This window comes from Protopterus annectens, chromosome 5.part0 (assembly GCF_019279795.1).
Source record: "Protopterus annectens isolate FY-2018-M chromosome 5.part0, PAN1.0, whole genome shotgun sequence".
NCBI lineage: Eukaryota > Metazoa > Chordata > Ceratodontiformes > Protopteridae > Protopterus > Protopterus annectens.
The window spans coordinates 1430150705-1430169331 of NC_056735.1; the positions used below are offsets into that span (position 1 = coordinate 1430150705).

An 18627-nucleotide genomic window follows, 5' to 3' on the forward strand; every position below is an offset into this window, starting at 1 on the left:
CAAGATGTTAACATTACAACAACTTCTGCCTCTGCTGGGCAAGGATCACTGGATGGTAACCCTGGATCTCAAAGAGGCCTATCTTCACATCCCTATCAGGCCCAGCTGCAGGAGATTCCTGAGATTTCGGGCTGGTACTTCTCACTATCAGTTCTCTGCATTGCCCTTTGGTTTATCTACTGCCCAGGGTATTCACAAAGGTTCTGGCTCCTGTGATTGCTTTTTTCAGACAGAGAGGAATACAAATTTATCCTTATCTGGACGATTGCCTGATTCTTGCTCAAAACAGACAAGTTACTTCAACACCTCCAGTATGTAATGGCAGTTTTAAGGTGCCTAGGGTATTCTGTGAACGAAATAAAGTCCAGTCTAGTACCCTCTCAGGACATGTGCTTTCTGGGTGTGAGACTGAATACAGCTTCTCAGATGGCATTTCTGACCCCGGACAAACAAAGAACTCTTCATCTATACTTCCAGCAGTTATCAGTAATGTCCAGGCTGACTGCAAGGACAGTCCTTCAAGCCTTGGGGTTCATGGCATCTTGCATTCTAGTTCTTCCCAATGCCAAACTGCATATGAGGAAGCTACAATGGTATCTCAAAAGTGTGTGGACTCAACACTGCCACAGTTTGGACACTGTCATTCAGATTATACCTTGCATCCAGAAGGAATTCTTGTGGTGGGCTCAGGAATGTCAACTAAACAAGGGACTCTCTGTGACCCGACCAGAGGCGAGTCAGATCTTAACGACGGATGCCTCGGACTTGGCTTGGGGAGCACACTTCAATGGGAAATGGATACAGAACGTGTGGCCTCCCAAACTACTACATTTGCATATCAACATGAAGGAGATTTTAGCAGTCCAATTTGCTTTGGTGGCCTTCAAGGACCTACTTCAGCCGGGACAGGTGTTGATTCAAACAGACAACACAACAGTCATGTGGTACATCAACAAGCAGGGGGGAACACATTCCTACCCTCTTTGCAGGCAAGCAATGATTTTGTGGGAGACTGCTCTGAGTTTGCAAATCAATCTTCAAGCACGGTTTCTGCCAGGAGCACAGAACTCCCTAGCAGATGTATTGAGCAGGCAAATTGTGGATCCCCACGAGTGGAAACTGGATCCTCAGGTTTTCAAACAATTGACTGTGGCTTGGGAACTCCAGACATAGATCTGTTCGCTTCTCCACTGAATTTTCAACTACCAAAATTTTGCACAAAGATGTTCCACCCAGATGCTTGGAAAGTGGATGCTCTATCTTTCAGTTGGAACAACCTTCACGTTTATGCTTTTCCTCCTCTGCCTCTTCTCCCCAAGGTACTCTTGAAAGTCAGGCGGGACAAGCCTTGCATGATTCTAATAGCACCAGATTGGCCACGTCAGCATTGGTATCCTCTGCTGAGGAGTTTAATCCAGGAGCCTCCTTGGCTTCTGCCACAGGTTCCTCATTTGTTGTCCCAGTCAAACAATCATTTTCTCAATGTTCAGGTGCAGTCCCTCCATCTGACAGCCTGGCGTATTCTGTGATGGAGCCGGTGGGGTCTCAGCTTCCTCAACAGGTTTTAGATGTCATTTTGGAAGCCAGGCGGCCTAGCACTAGAAAAGTTTATGCTGATAAATGGAAGAGATTTTTTCTTTGGAGCACTGCAAAGGGGTTTGATGTTTCAGTGCCTAATTTGAGTTTTGCACTACAGTATCTTACTGAATTACTGAACAAGGGTTTGTCATTCTCTTCTGTGAAGGTTCATGCTGCAGCCATTTCTGCTCACTATGATTGTGACCCTCCTTTATTTTCTCATCCTTTGTTCAAACAATTTCTTAGAGGGCCAAAGAATATAAGACCCCCACGTAGAGCTCCTACTCCTTCCTGGGATCTCAATTTTGTTTTGGAGAAACTTACTTTACCTCCTTTTGAACCTGCAGCAACGTCTGAACTGAAGTTTTTGTCTTGGAAGACTGCTTTTTTGTTGGCCATTACTTCTGCTAGGAGGGTATCTGAATTGCAGGCACTCATGGCAGTTGAACCCTTTTGATATTTCATAAGGATAGAGTTTCTTTGAACTAACCCTACTTTTATGCCTAAAGTGATTTCTAATGTGGCCTTGAACCAGTCTATTCATTTGCCTACTTTTTATGCTGATCCCCAAAATAAAGGGGAAAAAGTCTTGCATTCTTTGGATATCCACAGGCAGTTACGTTACTATTTGAGCAGAACTAAGGAGTTCAGACAGACGCAACAGTTATTTGTTTCTTTTGCTTTGAGTTCACAAGGGAAAGCTGTTTCAAAGCAGACTATTTCAAAGTGGATTGGTCATTGTATTGCTTTTTGTTATTCTCATCATGGGAAGGATGTTCCTGCTGGGATCAGGCCTCATTCTACTAGGGCTACTGCCACTTCTACTGCTTTTTTGAGGGGTGTAGCTACTAAGGATATTTTGGAGGCAGCTACTTGGAGTTCAGTACACACTTTTACTAAGCATTACCATCTCCCTCTTTATTCCAAGTCCAGGGCTGGGTTTGCCACTGCAGTTTTACAGGGCATGTTAGCAGCTCCTAATTCTATTTAGTTTGCCAGCCTCCCTTTTCCTTTGCTTTGGGATTCTACCCACAGGTTATGACTGCAGCAATGTGAGACAAAGAACATAGTACAGTTTTGTACCTACCATAAATGTAGATGTTCGAGGATCTACATTGCTGCAGTCCAATATACCTCCCTCCTTCCCCTCTATAGTTGGTATCTGGCTGTGTTTTTTATTAGGTTTTTCCCTCTCTCCACACTGGTAGTTGTTGGGCCTTTACTTTTTTGGCTCTGGCCTTCTTTCACTCTTAGGCCTTCTGACATCTGGGGCAAGAAAGACTGAGGATATGGCGTCGGTCTTGCGCTTATGTACTACGACGTACTGACGTCAGCTCTAGGCGACAATGACCGACGCCAGCCCAGCTCTTTGGTATTCGGGCCGATCGAGGACAGCGGACTACCCACAGGTTATGACTGCAGCAATGTAGATCCTCGAACATCTACATTTATGGTAGGTACAAAACTGTACTTTTTCCCTTCTGTTCCTTAGCAGTGTTATCGGAGAGGAAAACTCTACTTATAAATGCATTCCTCTGTTACCAATATAGAAAAGGATGATGTTCAACATTCTAACTGCTGCAAAAGCCTCTGGTTGTATCCTGCCAAGGATGCAGCATCTAGCCAGTTTCCCAGAGCTCTGATCCCCTCCCACGGGTACCTGTCAAATCTTCGAATGCTCAAAATTTCGAATGTTACATGGTCGAGACCAAACGTTCAAAATTTTAAGTGCTCAAAGATAGACTTTCAATAGCACCGTACGGTGCAGATAGGGAGTATTTCCCTTTTCTGCACTGAAGTGCGGTCTCGGAGTTGGTTTATTTAAGTAGGGGGGTGTGGGGGGCTTGCCCCCCTGCCTACACTGTTAAAGTGTTTTTTTCTGTGTTTTCTTTTTTTTTTTTTTATGTTCGAACATCCAAATGTCGAATATTTGGTCTTGACCATGTAATGTTCGACATTTTGGATGTTCGAACATTTAACATAGACCCCCTCCCATGCAATCACTCTGCCTGCCTATAGGCTCATCCCTTTTGGAGAGAAGTATAAAAGCAGCCATAGTAATTAAGTATCTTCAAGTATTTTCTTTCTGTCTTATGAGATGCATTTTGAGACTTTTCTGGAGCAGCAGTCAGCCAAGACTTTCTGCCAGACAGCTAAGACCCCATTTTGGGGATTCTTTCCACATATATAAATAATATGTTTTAGTGTTTAAAATTTTTCTTTTTCTGTGAAAATAGCTGTATTTCACTTTAAAAATACTAGATGTTCAGGCTCATCAATAGAAGTTCCTTCATTACTGATATTGTCTCTCTAGGGATTACTTTCAAGAAGCAGACTGTCATTTAGTGCCCTAAGGCCATTGCTATGTTTATTTATCATTATTTAAGCATTTTAGACAGTCAAAGTATTTTTCTAGATAAAAAGCAGAATTTTGTATGAATGCTTGTGTTTACTACTTGTTTACTTAAATTTTACTTGATTTTTACAGAGCAGGTAATTTACATAAATCTGTCTATGTTTTGACTGGGCAATTTTGTGTACTACTTGCGTAACTTTGTTTTGGGATATTTTCTATTTGTTTGGAAGGGTTGTGCACTGTTTTTTTAAACACTTTTATCACTTGTGCCATATACACATTTGCATTTATATAAAAGTAATCAAACTGTATTAAGTTAAAATTAAAAAACATTATGCTTCACATATATTGCTTTATATCATATAACCTAAGCAACATTACATAAATTATTCGATTCCTGACCCTTTTTTAAACAAAACATTATTAAACCATCACTTACAACATAAGCACTTACACATTTATATAAATGAAAACAAACTGCACCAACAAAATCCCAGTTGCAAACATTATATATCACTTATGATCTGCCCAATCATTTTCAGTCAAACATTACATAGCTCATTTAAGTTCTGCATTCTTTTAAACATCATTCCTCCCTGAATGTATTGTTCCCACATTCCCATTTTTTTGCTATATAGTTTGATCCTACCTTTATCTAAAGATCTCAGTTCTGGTTGTTTTATCTCTGTTACTATATTCACTACTACTAATAAAGCTGGTTTAGATTTTGATTTCCATTTTCTAGTAAATGACATTTTGGCAGCCACCATAATTAGAGACAGCAAGGCCTTACCATGTCTAAGCAATTACGATTCTGTATCATAGCTCAGAAAAATCATCTCCCTCGTCACACCAGACTGCCTACCCAGCATCTCCAACAGTGCATCCTGCAGGGAATCCTTAAAGTCCACCAACTCACTATACACTCCCAGAAAATATGTACCCAAGTAACTCTCTCTTGACAGTCATACCTCCAACATTTGCTGTTTACCTGAGGAAAAATTCTCCGGAGTCTACCTGGGATATAAAAATATCTGTGTAAACATTTCCAGCAAAAATCCTAAATCTTCCAGATTTTGTTGCATATTTGGAAGACATACTTATAGCCTGTCATTGTTTCTTGCAATTATTTATCCAATCTGTCTTCCCAATCCTTTCTAACCACCTCTGATTGATTCTTATAGTTATCATGCAATATTGTATATGCTGTACTAATTATTCCTTTTTTAATGGCAGCTTCTGTTCTAGATTATATTAAAAATTCTACCAGTGCTGTTCTTTCGTTTAGGACCCCCATTTCTTTCTCTTTGCCTATACTCTAATATTAATCCTTGATAGGGAAGGCAATCTCTAACCTGCAGTCCAAATAAATTTTTTGCTTCTTCCCATTCTATCATCTTTCCCTCTCTAGTTATTTGCTCCCGATACCTACGTTCCTTTGCCAGTTTTCTCCAGTAAATTCCAGCCCCCAGTTGCCTTTTGTCTTTATCCCTAATTGCAGTCATCTCTATTGGCAGAATCTCCTTTTTTCCATTCCCGTGTTAGCTTAGGTCTTAGAATACTTTCTACTACTTTATGGATATAATATTCTGTAAGATTATTGTTATTCTCCTTAAAGGCCTGCATCCAAAATCTCAGTCTCTCCTTGGTTTTTAATCTTCCCTCCTGTTTTAGCATCATCTTTTTCCACTTTGAATTATAGTTTTCTGCTTCTGCTATGTATAGGAGCCTTAACTGTGTAGCTCTGAAATACCCTTTCAAATTGGATAATCCCAATCCTCCCTGTTCTAGTGGAAGGATCAATTTATCCTACTTGACTCTTGCCATCTTCCCCTCCCAGATAAAGTCCTTCAGCTCTTTATTAATTGCTATCCTCTGGTTGATAAAAATATGCCTGGCCTGTATATAAGACTAAAGGGACTAAAAAAAATGTAACTGCTTGTATCTTAGTAAAATGTACCACCTGCGTGCGTGATAGCAGCCTACCGCAGCCCACATTGCCTCTCCTGCCCCTCCTGATTGCACCTTTCTCCCCTAAACTTGCATTAAGTTGCACCCCAGAATATTTTCAACTGTATAGAGCAAAAGCAGAATATTCTTTTATTTTATTTTATTTTTCTGCCTGCCATTTCTCCTTTCACCACTAGGTGGGAGCAATTTACAACTATCACACACTTTCACTGAAACTTTTCTCTATTTCTTTCACTAGCATAGTCTCTGTATTTATAGCGTCTCCTCTCTCACTACAGTAAACTCTAAAATTCCTCAACTGCTCAACCTGGGCATCTAAACTCAAACTTAAGTTCTATAATTACATACGTTATAACTTAATAAAGTTATACCTTCAGAAAACTACAGAATATCTTCTTACTCAACTGTAGCCCCACAATTCTAACTCTGATTCCCAGTCTAATGATTGTTTTTCTCTGAGCTCTCTCACTCCTCTGGCTCTACCTGCTCCGTTCGCCCTGCGGGCTCACTCCGCTCCCCTACCCCCAAATCTCACCCACCCCCAGTGCACCTACTCTTATACTTCCTCACACCACACACCCTCAACACCTACACCAAACACACACACCTTATACCAAACCCCACCCACTCCCATACACACACCAATCCGCACACCCCACCCCCTCCCATACACACATCACTCCTCACACACCCATACAACAATGCCTACCTGCCACCCACAAGCTCTACTACTAGCTACCCTTCTAATATCCCTAACCTATATGACCCAACTTAACCTCCCCACCAACACACACCCACCTCTAACCACACATACCACCACCTCAGGCCTCCCAAATAGATCAAACCCATATTCACAAATCTCCCCAGAACTCTACTCCTCCAACCTATCCCACCTTTTCAAACTCACCATACTCCCCACCCCACCATCACCTCACTCTATTCTAAATGCTTTCTCAAAAAAAACCCTCCCCCACCAAAATCACACTTCTGTATCCTCTATACTCCTCCTCAGGCAACTTCTCCTCCATATCTCACTCTCACTCTCAGGTGACATCCACCCTAACCCAGGTCCAAACCCCAGCACTACCCACCCTAACACAAATCCCAATCCACACAAACTCAAGACTATCCGCCTCACAACCCTAAATGCGCAAAGCCTCTGTAATAAAATCCCCCAACCTACATGCCTGGCTCTCTCATAACCAGCCAGACATAACCAAAGTCTCTGAGACCTGGCTCAAACCTTCCATCAGAGATGATGAAATCCTCCCCCCAGGCTACCACATCATACGTAATGATAGGCCTCATAGAAAAGGAGGTGGTGTAGCTATTCTATACCCCTCCACTCTCACTTTTACTCCACTGACCAACCCCATCCCAAACTTTGCCAATGCAGAAATGGCTTTAGGCTTTTTAAAACTAAACAACTACAAATCCATCTGCATCTGTTCCATCTACAGCCCACCTGGAGAGAATACCAAAACTCTAGAAGACATCCTCTCCTGGATTAGCTCAAATATCACAAATGAAACCTACATTCTAGGTGACATAAATATTAACTGGGCCTCCTTCCTCTCAGATACCCCAACTCACTCAATCAACCTCTATAATTTCACCCAACTAATAAACCTCCCAACCAGGCCATATAAAGACGGTACATCTGTTAGCATCATAGATTGGATATTAACAACCCACTCCAACCATATCTCCAGTGCCAGTATAATACCAGACCCCCTAAGTGACCACTTACCAGCTTTTATAGATCACCTACCCTCTCACATAGAAAAACAACACCTATGCAAGCAATCCCATAACCTAGTTTCCTTCAACCCCAAAATCTTCTCTGAATGCCTTAAGATTACTGACTGGTCTCCACTAAAAATCCTTCCACTAGATAATGCTGTCTCATATTTTAACCATACCTTCCTTATCTTACTTGATAAACTAGCCCCTTTCCAAACCAAGCATATCAAAACTAATCCCTGCCCCTGGCTATCCCGACAAACTAAACTGATAATGATTCAACGAAACAAAAAATGGAAACTGTACCAAAAACAAAAAAAAAAAACAGCACCCACCAAGAATATAAACATCTACGTAACCTAGCCAAAAAATCAATAACAAAAGATTGTAAAAACTACTACTGCAATCTGCAATCCAAACACTCAAACAACCCAAAGAAATTCTGGAGCTCCATCTCCTCAACACTCAACCCCGGTAATAATACCAACCCATGCCCCAATCCTAACCTTTCAAGCCTTGAAACAGCCACTAAATTCAACACATTTTTTCATTGATTGCATAGCTAAACTATCCTCCACCTTCCCCAACCCACCCACCAATGCAACCCCCTCTCACCCCCTCCTCTCCCCCTATTCTCCCTTAAACCTGTCTCCACCAACACTATAAAAAGACTACTCCAAAAGCTAAAACCATGCCGCACTGCCCCTGACAACCTTCAAATTTCCTTCAAGCAATAGCCTATCCCATATCCATTCTCATAAATAGATTCATTCAGGAATCCCATGTACCAACCATCTGGCGACATGCATTCATAATCCCTCCGCACAAAGGTGGTAAAAACACTGGCACTGCCAACTTCAGACCCATAGCTATACTCTCACCACTCTCCAAAATTCTAGAAAAAAAACATCCACTCCCAGCTCATGCCCTACCTAACCCAGCACAAACTCCTCTTTCCCACCCAGCACAGCTTCCGTCCTGGCCACAGCACCATGACAGCCCCCCTCTCCTTCCTTGAAACAGTCAACCTAGCACGTGATAGTGGCAAATATGTATCTTCCCTATTTCTTCACCTCTCAAAACCATTCGACACAATCTCCCATCCTCTACTTCTATCCCAGCTCTCTCACTTTCACCTGTCTCCCTCAACCTTAGCCTGGTTCTCCAGCTACCTTTCCATGCTCCAACAGGCTGTGCAATGGAAAGAATCAACCTCCCCTTTCTTACCCACACCCACAGGAGTCCCTCAAGGATCAGTACTGGTCCCACTCCTCTTTAACATATTCATCAATAACTTCCACCAGTCTTTCCCTGATGCCTCAGTCATCTAATACGCTGATGACTCCACCATCATCTGTTCTGCCTCCTGCCCCTCCACACTTCTTCTCAACACCCAAATCGCCTTCTCCAAAACCGAATCATGGATGCAATCCCATCACCTAGCCCTAAATGCAATCAAAACAAAACTAATGATTTTCACTCCCACCAAAAACTCGCAATTCAAGAGAGACCAATTTTCCATCAAAAGCCACAATAACACTCCTCTTGAAATCGTTCCCAGTACCAAGCTACTTGGCATTACCATTGATGATGACCTAAAATTCGACTCCCACATCCTCTCAGCAATCAAAAAACTCACCAGAAAATTGGTCTCCTCTACAGGCATAACTGCTACCTTACTCCCTCCTCTCGTCAAACCCTTGCATCTACCTTCCTTCTCCCCTCTCTCTTGTACGGTGCTCCCCTGTTCTCCAACCTACAACTTGGCCTCCGCTCCAAACTCGAATCTTGTTACAACCAAATCTGCAAATTTGTTCCAACTCCAGGAACTCTTCCCATCACTGCCACTCCCTACACACCCTTAACTGGCTAGAACCTCACAACCACCTAAAATACATACAACTTACAACAGCCCACAAACTCATCTTCAAACCAACAGAATACCCCTCCCTTGCCAAATCTCTAACACCCTATACACCTAGCCACACCCTGAGATTGAAAGGCCAAAACCTCCTACATGTACACAAACCCCTACACCCACCTGGCAAACTATTACTGTCCCACACCATAGCCAAACAGTGGAACACTCTCCCCCCACCACTACGTAAAATACCAAACCACAACAACTTCAAATCCATGCTTCTCTCCCATCTGGCCTCCAAATGGGAATGTCCTTCACACGCTCCCACCTAAAAACCACCCACACCACTAACTCCACGCATAAATCATTGTTCCTTTCTCAAACTTAACACAATATCATAGGTCTTTCTCTGTACATCTCTTCACACTTTTTGCATGCAAACCTCTGGCCTATCTTACTCATATTCCCAACTGACATCCTCTCCATTGCAAAACAGTGTATATACTATTGTAAAACTGTTATTCCTGCACAGACTAATTATGACATGTATAACTCACATCATCTACCAGTAATATGTCAACTTCTATAATCCAGTCTTCTATTAGTTTTTGCTAACTTCTGTAATTTTTATATTTTATAATGTTAAAAATGTCTGCATTTTATACCAAGTACCAGAGCTTTGTGTATGTTTGTGTTTGCAAATTTCTGTACTTTATATTGTAATGTTACAAATTTCTGCATTTTATACTATGTACCGGAGCTTTTCTCCAAGGGTCTCCACTGAAAATGGGCCACAAGCCCAGCTGGACTAACCCGGTTAACAAACATTAATAAATAAATAAATTAGTATCCATATCAGTATAACAAAGCTTCCATTTTCTCAGTTTTTGTATTATCTTTTGTTTAGTGTCTTCCCACATAGCCTTAGCTGCCACACCAGAATCATTTTTAATCCATACTCCTAAATACTTCATTTTATTGTGTCCTCATAAATAAGGATATTGGTGAACCAGTTTGTGCATGGGTACATAATTTACTGCTTTGCCTTTGTTTTAGCTTCATTAATTTTGTATCCCAAAAAGATGTGAAGCTGTCTCAAAATATCCCACAACACTCTAATGTCTCTTTCTGGTTTTGTCCAGTATAAAATAATATCATCTGCAAACAGAGTGGTTTGTGTGCTATTTGAGTTTACTATTGACAACTTACCTTCTGACCAACTTCTTTGAGCATACCTTAACAGAAGTCAGGCGTCTTCCCCAGCTTCAGCATGGATACTTAACCTGGTTCAGCTAGTCTTTCTCCAAACATCTCTAAAAAGAAAAAACAAAGTTAAAGAAAGAGTCCATACCTTCTATGCAGGCTCTTCCTATGCCTAAGCTGATGGTAGGTGATTGCTTGTTCTTCAGACTGCTCACCTGTTTCCTCAAATCCCTCTGGTATAGTCTTGATGGCCACCATGGCCCAGGACTCAGACACATCCTCTGTGCTGTTCCATTACCCTGCTCGGACATGGAAGAACCAGCTGTTTTGGGTATGGGAGATAACTGGAGGATCTTCTCAGAGTGCCAGGGGAAAAAGACCCTTTGTTCGGGATAATATGCTGTCCCCTGTTCACCTAAAAAGAAGAAACAGACAATTAAACACATCAAAAATAAAGAAATGATTCATAGGTAGGTACTAGGCTATCGGCCCAAGGGCCTAAGTAAGCCTAGCCAACAAGGTTCCCTGGCTTACACCACCCAAGAAAGTTATTTTCCTATGCCACTGTTGAGCAGAACCATGGAAGTGATCCCCGGGGTGTATTTCCTATTTCCCATCCACTCATCAAGATTTTTCTTGAAGAGTGCTAATGAGGAACTTTGCTTGACATAGATGGGTAGCTTGTTCCAGAGTATGAGAAGTCTCTGGGACAGGAATCTATCCCTCCAGCATGTCCTGTTTATTGTTGTGACAAGGTTTAGGTCCCTAGAGCATGTAGCTCAGAGGGATTGGGATTTCTTTAGGTGTAGCATGTCCAACAGCTCTGGGTTTGACATAGCTTTATATGTTAGGCAGAGATCACCTAGGAGTAGGCGATATACTACGGAGTAAAGCTGGAGTTTTTTGAGATGGTCAGTGCAGGTCATCTGTTTGAGGCCAATAATCCTCTTTGTGAGGTACTTTTGTGGCCTTTCTAGCTGCTGCAGATGTCTTGTGAGGTACATTCCAAAAGGGGCGTTGTACTCTATAATGGGTCTAATGAATGTCGAGTAGAGGGGAACAATGACCTCTTTTTCCTAGATGAGAACACTTTTGTGATGAGGTGTGCCACAAAGAAGGACTTCCTGACTGCTGTGGCGATGTGATTATCAAAGGAGAGACTACTGTCCACCTGGGTCCCAAGGTTCTCTTATCACACATTTGGTGTTAAGTAGACTGCTGCCTATGTGGTAGTTCATGGGTACAGAGTTTTTACCAAAGGGGATGACAGTGCACTTTTTGGCATTGAGCTTGAGGCCATGGCTGTGACACCAGGCATCTGTCTCAGTGAGGCCCTTCAGTAGGAAGTCCACATCATTTGGGGAATCGACTATGACTACTAGTTTGCAGTCATCTGTGAACGTCATTAGCCAGAGGCCTTCTTTGTTAGCCTGTACTTCAGAGAAGTAGATACCAAACAGGAGAGGTCCCAGGACTGAATCCTGTGGTACGCCACTTGTCACTGGTTTGAAGTCAGATTTGGAGTCTGCATCTTTTACAGTGTGGGTTCTGTCAGTGAGCCAGTTGGCAACCCATCTTGTGATGTAGGGATTTATACCTAGATTAGTGATTTTAGATATAATTCCAGAATGGGGGAAGGTGTTGAAAGCCTTGGCGAGGTCAAGATAGGCTGTGTGAACCACCTTACCCTAGTCTATGGCTTTGGTGACTGCCTCAAAGAAGTCAACCAGATTCAGGAGGCATGATCTGCCATTCACAAACCCGAACTGGATGGGGTCCAGAGTTTGGAGGTTACCAATGTCTTTGTTTATGAGTTCCATGGCCTTGCAGACTAGGCTTGTCAGGCTAATAGGGCGATAGTTCCCAGGATCAGTGGTGGCTCCCCCTTTGTGGAGTGGGATAACTGTTGCTCTGCACCAATCAGTGGGCACAAAGCCTGATGTGAGGCTATGATTGAACATGGTGCTTAGGTGGGGAGCCAGTTCGTTCTGAAGTTCGTGTAAAATGCAGCCTGGGATGTTGTCCGGTCCCATGGATGCTGTGTTTTTGGCTTTAGAGACTGCAGCTTTTACCTGCGTAGTTGTGATTACAGGGGCTCTGCATTCTTTCTGTATAGATATGGGCTCTTTAGGGGGTGCGAGGGGGGTAAAGTTAGCACTGAACCTATCTGTCAGGATGATGGCAATAGCAGTTGTTTCTGTAATTTTCATGCCGTTGTGCTGTAACTCAGAGCAGATCTGGGTGTTGCCATTGAGATTCTTGACATAGAATGCTTTGTAGTTGTCCTTAGAATCAGTAGTGATTTTGTTTTTGTAACTAGCTTTGGAGGATCTTATAAGGGATCTCAGCTTTTTACAGAGGCTGACCAGGGAGCTCCTCTACTTATGGGATTTTACTCTCTTTTGCAACAGTTTCTTCCTTCTGTTGTACAGTTAGTTTATGGCAGGGGATCACCAGATTTGTTTCCTTTTTTTGGAGGATAGCGTCTTGGTTCTGTTTGGGATAGCACGATCCATGCACTTGTGTAAGTGCTTGTAGAGTGCATTTGTGTAGGATTCAGCAGTCGTAACTGTATTATCCATCTGCATGGGTGTCATGAAGTTCTTCACTTTTGTCTTAAGAAGCATGAAGCTGGCTTTGGAGAAATGTTTTACCATGGTTTCTTTAATGGGGGTTGGGGGTGTGATGTGGATATTTAGGGTGATTAGCTTATGGTCGGATCGGACCAACGAGGAGTTGACTTCAGGTGTGGAACACCGGTCACTCATGTTGGTAATGACTAGGTCTAGGATATTGTTGCCCCTGGTGGGGGTGTGGATAAGTTGATCCAGGGCATTGGAATTTATGAATTCCAGAATGCATTGAGCGAAGGAGTTGGTACATGAGTAGTTTTCCCAATTAATGGTGGGTTAGTTGAAATCGCCCAATATTAGGGTGTTTGGTTGAACCCTAATATTTTCCAGTATATCAAGAAAAGAGGAGTTGAAATCCTGGGGCATGGTGGGGTATCTGTAGCAAGTTAGAATTTGGATTGCAGTTTTGCCCAGAGTTAGTTGCACTTGGATAACCTGGGATGCATTATGCTGCGCAACTAGCCTGGAGGTGTGGATATCCTTAAGGAATATGGACACACACCTCCACCTTTGGTGTTCCGGTCCAACACCCTAGTCATAGTGACTCTATAGTCAGGCACACTGATGTCCCACTCACTAGGCTAAACTAAACTATAGTTATAGCCTGGTAGTGCAGGGGTGCTCTCTGGAGCCTTGAATCAAGTCTCAGTCACTGCACAGATATCAATGTTCTCCATTTTAAGGAGTGCCTCAAATGAGTGCATTTTGAGATTTAGACTTCTAGCATTGAGTACCATTACCCTCAGTTTTTGCTTGCCTGTTCCTGTTAAGGTGGTGAATTTGTCATTTGAACCTTGCCTAAAAAAGGCACTATAGGGGCGGCAAGAGCCTTAGCCAGTATCCGGAATCCCAGGGGCGACAGGTGCATGCCATCTCTGGCAAAGCATCATGGTCTGCCGACCATGTCATCTCAGGCAGACAGATACTGGAGCCCCTTAGAATGACACCAGAAGCTTAGCCAATTGTTGGAAGTCAATAATTTTGTCTTTGTACTGCAGTATCATTCTGGGTGATGGCAGAATGCTACTCAGGTCTAGGGTCATACCTGCCTGGGCTGCAAGATCAGAGAGCTCTTCTATGTCTCTTTTCATGTAGTCCAGGGAGGTACGTCTCAGGTCATTCACACCAACATGGACATTGACAGAGTCATATTTGTACTTGTTGTGGAGTGACCTGAGTGCATGGGTTATGTGGCGGATCCTGGCACCTGACAGACAGCTAACAGTAACCTTCTCCTTGTTTAGCCTAGTGAGTGGGACATCAATGTGCCTGACTATAGAGTCACTATGACTAGTGTGTTGGGTACATTGTTTTGTCTTATGGGCTGTGGTTGAGTGGCACATTGAGTCTATGAGCTATGTGTCATTTGGGTTGTGTTTGGGGGGTGGAGGTTGCTTGCGTTTCTGCTTTGGAGGTCTCTGTTGCTTGAGCAGGTTATTACTGAGAGCCTCCATGAATGTTTTTGTGTTTCTGTGTGTGGATTTTGGTGGTGTAGATTTAGTGGGACTATGTGATGAGTGTGGTGTGGTGCAAGTGTTTACCTTCTCCTCTTGACTGAAAAGTTCAGTCTTGGTTGGAGAGAGCTTTACCTCCAGTTTGACTAGATAATTGCATTTCTCACAGGTTGTAGTGTTGGGTGGTAGGAGAGTGTTGTCTGTGTGCATGGGGCAATTGCTATATTGCCCCGAAATGCCCAGATTCATCAGATAGACAGGAGAGAACACTGGGAGCTGACCCTTGGACATGTCTGAATAAAAAAACTATTTCCTCTAGATAAGTGAGGAAAGTGAGTACAAGAGCTGTTTTTCTCTAAGCAAGTGAGGAAAGTAAGTACAAAAACTGTTTTCCTGTAGGTAATGAGGAAGGTTGAGTGCTGTAATAATTTGTAGCTTATTTAGTGCTTACAACAAGTTCTGAACAAGTACTGAGCACGAATAAGCATATTCAAGTGCTAAAACTAAGAATCTGTATCTGGGCTAGACTTGTTACAGGAAAGAAACAAGGGAAAATGCGGGCTTTTAAATCAGTAAGTCGAGAGAAATGGAAAAATTAGCCAAACGGCCAATAGCTACAGTTTCTAGCCAGAAACCACTCCTTATGTGGTATATAGGTTACCACTCCCACTGATACGCTAGCAGGCTTCCCTCCAACACAGAAAGGCTTAAGGGGCATAGGAGCTTACAAACAGTCCTGGATACTGCAAACCTGTATCTGGACTAGACTAGTTACAGGAAAGGGGGGAAACAAGTGCAAATGCAGGCTTTTAAATCCGAAAGTTGAGAGAGAGATGGAAAAACTGCCCAAATGGCTATAACTACAATTTCTGGGCCAGAACCACTCATGTGGTAGATAGGTTACCTAGTGCTTATCACACCCACTGATAAGCTAGCAGGCTTCCATACAACACAGAAAGGCTTGGGAGGCTGAGAAGCTTACAAACAGTCCTGGATGCAGCAAATCTGTATCTGGGCTAGACTAGTTACAGGAAAGGTGGGAAACAAGTGCAAACTTGGGATTTTTAACCAGAAGTTGAAAGAGATGGAAAAACTGCCCAAACAGCCAATAAACTACAATTTCTGGGCCAGAAACCACTCCTCTTGTGGTAGATAGGCTACCTAGTGCTTACCACTCCCACTGATAAGCTAGAAGGCTTCCCTCCAACAAAGAAAGGCTTGGGGGGCTCACAAGCTTACATACAGTCCTGGATACAGCAAATCTGTATCTGGACTGCACTAGTTACAGGAAAGGTAGGAAACAGGCTTAGAGTTTTTTTTTTTTTTTTTTTTTAGTAAAGTGGAAAGGGAGAAAGGAGGAGCTGAAGATAATTCAAACTTAACAAAGTGGGTTGGCCTTCTCAAATGTACTCTCTGTAATAGGTAAAATGAGCTAAAGCCACTAGGCTGGGGGGAGGGTCCCAGACGAAGTTTACAGTAGGAGCGAGCAACTGCAAGGTCACCAAGTTTAAGAACAAGATACCAACAGGGATGCTGAGTGGGAATACAGCACCAATATAAATAATAAGCAAATGTATAAATACAGCATAGTGAAAATTAATTTTCAAAAAGTGTACAGTTTGGAATAGATTCCAACTCTGCTCACAGTCCAGGAGATCTATCAGCTTTGCACCAATTCACAGAAATGCATTCTGTACTGGAATTAAAACAGAGAAAATGCACTTCAGGCAGTGACTAACAGCTAGGATGTGGGCTGGCTCAACAACCCCCTACCTGAAACTAGCTTCTGAGCTTGCCTGAGAAAAAAAACACAGTGGAGACAACAAATGACAGACACAATACAGCAACTGTATAAATAATAAACAAATGTATAAATACAGCACTGCTTGAATAAAAATTATTTTATTACCTTGCCCAGGAAGTATATTGCAGTCAGTCAATGCTGCGTGCTATCTGCCTTTTCCTAATTCTAGCATGCCTTTTTCTAAGGAAGATGGTGTATTTTCAGAAGAGTCTGATGTTGACAGAGACAGGGTTATCTCACCTCAGGGTTCTAGAGCCAAAAACTTTGAGTCACTTGATAGTGAGCCTGAAGTTCTCCATCTGGATGCTTCTTTTTCAGAGACTATTTTTTGGATAAGGGAAGTATTTGCTTGGGACAAAAGACAGGTGTTCCCCCTAAGTTGGACAGATAAGATATATTTGAACAAGAAGTCCATAATTATGCACTCATTTATCCTATTTTGTCAGCTTTGGAAGATGCCCTTCTTCTAATGCTCCTGATTCTCTCTCATCGGTTCCTAAAAAGCAGATACCTTGTGAAACTCACTACAATTTAATACATTTCTCTAGTCTCATCTTTTATCTGACCCAGCTACAATCATGCCTATTGCCCAGTAGCGAAAAAGCATCTTTTCTTATCTAACCCATTCTGTGGGGGGCCAATAGTTAAGGGGTTGGACAGATAGGATAAGAGATTTTATGTGGAAGTTTATTTTAAAATGTGCTAATAGCTTGGAAGCATTTTCTGCTTCTCTGACCCCTGAATATAGGTCATATGTGAACCAGATTGTGTCTAACCTGTCTCAAGTTTCAAAACATGTCTTAACAAGTGTGCATGATTTTACTGATACTGCTTCCAGGAGTTCTGCTTCAGTGACTGTGTTGAGATTTGTTTGGATACATAACCAAAACTTTTCAGATGACTTAAAGTCAGAAATTTTGAGTTCACCATTAAGAAACAGAAGATCTGAAGTAGTTAACTTTATTTTATCTGCAACCTGTGAGTTTTCGGATCCATATCGGATCTCAGCCGGCAACTTTTCAAGCATCTGCTCCATGCTCCAAGCTCCTCCCCCTTACCCATAACCCATCACATCTCCAACCTTCTCCCAGATCTCGTTTGTCGCTTCGTGCTTCAGCATCATGATCTCTGTAGCTCCAAGTGTTGGGTGTTAGTAAGTGACTTTAGTCAAACTTTTTTGCTCTTTATAGTGAGTGTGTGTGATCGTTTAGTTCCCTTTACCTCCCCCTTTTCGCTGTTCGTCGGTTTTATACAAAAAAAAAAAAGTTTGTGGTAAAATAGTATAGTTAGGCCTTCCCTATCCCTTAGGTGTGCGTGTTACAGTGTTGGTTTTAAGTAAGTTGGCTGTGTGGGTTAATAGTATGGCTGATCAGTCAAAGCCTACCTTTAAGAAATGCACAGAGTGTGGCCATAAGCTTTCACAAGTTGATGGCTACACTCTGTGTGTTATTTGCCTCTGTGTTCCCCATCTTTTAGTTCAGTGTAGCGTGTGCGTTGGGTTTAACCCCAGGGCCTTAAAAGAATGGAAGGCCAAACTGGTTGCAAAGGGCCTTCTACATGTTTCCTCTTTAGATGCATCAGCCTCAGCCTCTGCACCACCAGCAGTTGCTCAACCCTCCCCCCTCAGGCTGTGACACAGTCTCCTACTAGACCTGTTGAAGGGGAGGCTAAAGGAAAGGATAAGAGTAATAAGGATAGAGATAAGAGAGGGGATAGTCCCCGCAAGTGGTCCCCCTTCCCTAGCCTGTCTTCCAAAGTGTCTAGACCTACATCTCCTTGGCTCCACTCCCCAAGGTTCTCCCCAGACCCGACGGAGCCCTTGGATTCGAGGCCTTCATTGAGGTTGTCGCAATGACTAGCCAGATCCAAGTTGGTCGCCTCCTCATGCTCGACTCGGAGTCTGTCGGAGTTGGATATGAACAGGATGATGAGGAGGTTTATTCAAACCCAAATCCAAATAGGAGTCTTGCCAGGCCCCTCTCCCTCTGGAAGGTGGACCTCCATGCCCTTCTTCCATCCAATTT

The 18627-nt window shown here is 42.7% G+C and overlaps 1 protein-coding gene across 2 annotated transcripts in view; it reads left to right on the top strand.

The window, feature by feature from the left end:
* The window catches only part of PCCA (propionyl-CoA carboxylase subunit alpha), a 4227722-nt gene that overhangs the window by 4142915 nt on the left and 66180 nt on the right, over positions 1-18627 (top strand). The gene's annotated exons all lie outside the window — the stretch shown is intronic.